Below are 1,951 nucleotides of genomic sequence, written 5' to 3'. Positions count from 1 at the left end.
GAGGCCAGAAAGGAGCGTGGTTGGGAGCTGTGGCCTGCAGTCTGAGGACAGGAGAAAGGGTTAGGGAGTCAGTGCAAAGAGAGAAAAATGAGATGGGCCTGGAGCTGTGTACCCATGAGGGTTTGGGTTTTTTTCCGATTTTAGTTATTTTTGGCTGTGCTACAAGGGCTTTTTTCTAGTTGCAAAGAGCAGGGGCTGCTTTTTGTTGCACTGTGTGTGGGCTTCTCAGTATAGTGGCTTCTCTCGTGGTGCGCAGGCTCTAGGGCATGCAGGTGTCAGCAGCTGCTGCCAGAGGGCTCAATAGTTGCTGTTCCTGGGCTCAATAGTTGTGGCACCTGGCCTTTGTTGCTCGGTGGCATGTGAGATCTGCCCAAACCAGGGACTGAACCCATGTCTCCTACATTGGCAGGCAGATTCTTTACCACTGAGCCACCAGGGAAGCCCCCATGAGGTTTTAATTTACAGAGGTGACATAGTTACAACTGGAAAGGCCAGTGCCACTGAAAGAAGAATTTATTACTTACATTTCCTGAGAGGACAGGGCACCATGCCATGCAGGACCACATGGGGAAGCACAAGGCTTACTCAGGAGGCAGAAGCAGGAGCAAGGAAAGCCAAGCCAGAGCCTGTGTCTGTGAGTACTTTGAATGCTTCTGGTGGGCTTCTGACTACAGGCGTGGTCTCAAGTCACCTCATACCTGGCCCTGGCATGACTTAGGGCAGGGAACCAATATTGGCTTTGTACATGAGATTCAGGTAAGGAGATGCTCCAGGCTGAGCCTTTGCTAGCCCTGGGAGAAATAGTCCCTCTGCAGCCAGCTGGCTTTTTTAAAATTTATTTTGTAATCAAATATAGTTGATTTACCATCTTGTGCTAGTTTCTGGGACACAGCAAAGTGACTCAGTTATATAGATATTCTTTTTCATATTTTTTTGCTGTTATGGTTTATCACAGGATATCGATATTGTGTTAAACAGTAGGACTTTGTTGTCTATCCATTATATATATAATAGTTTGCATCTGCTAATCCCAAACTGCCAGCAAGCTTGTTAAGGTGTCAAAACAGAAAAAGAGAAAATACAAACATGATTAATACAGGCTAGGAAGGGGGCACCAGGATTTGGACTACAGGCCCTTCAGGACCCAGGACATCAGGGCGCACATCCCTCACTGAAGGGCTGGAAAGGATTCTGGGGTGAAAGAGGGCATTGGTGAGTCAGCCCAGTGGTTTTCCCAGGGAATCTGAACCCTCTGGGCAGCACCCACTCTCCTCGCTTCCCACCCCTATCTCCCAGAGGCCCACCCAGCTTCACCAGGGTCACTGCCACACTTGGTATCTGGATTTGGGGACTGTTCAGGACATTAAACACAGCATAGGGCAGGGTGTGCCCCAGGTGACAGACATCCACAGGACAGAGGAAGAAAATTTCCCTTCCAGCCTCAGGTCATGGGCCCTAAGTGGTCTGCAGACTGAATGTTTAGTTTGTCAGGTGACATGCATGGAGGCTGCACAGTTGAAGCTGGTGACACAGATGAGAATCGCTCCCCACTTCTTCCCCTAAAACTGTGCCTTTCAGTCCCACATGAGAAGCCCTGTAACTGAGCAAGGGACAGTCCGGCAGGGCCAAGGGTGGGGTAGGGGAGTCTGCCCTCTTTAGTGGCAGCAGCTGGGTTCACGTAGCTGGGCTCTCATCCCGAGGGTGACATGTTGGATGACCCCACAGGGATCAGGCAGAGAGATGGAAGGGGAGGAGAATAGGGAAAGAGGAAGGTGGGCAGAGCTGGGCAGGCACCTTGGACCTTGTCGGTGCCCACCTGGTCTCCTCTCCTCCAGCCCTCAGCCCCACCCCACAGAGCCCTCTCCTCCCATGGCCCAGCTCCCCAGACACTCAGCACATCCTGCCTTGCCCTGCAGGTGGTCCCACTCTGCCATCCACCCCCCTAACCCCC

This window comes from Bison bison, unplaced genomic scaffold (genome assembly GCF_000754665.1).
Source record: "Bison bison bison isolate TAMUID 2011002044 unplaced genomic scaffold, Bison_UMD1.0 scf7180017864471, whole genome shotgun sequence".
NCBI classification, from domain to species: domain Eukaryota; kingdom Metazoa; phylum Chordata; class Mammalia; order Artiodactyla; family Bovidae; genus Bison; species Bison bison.
Note: the sequence above shows the minus strand (reverse complement) of the source record.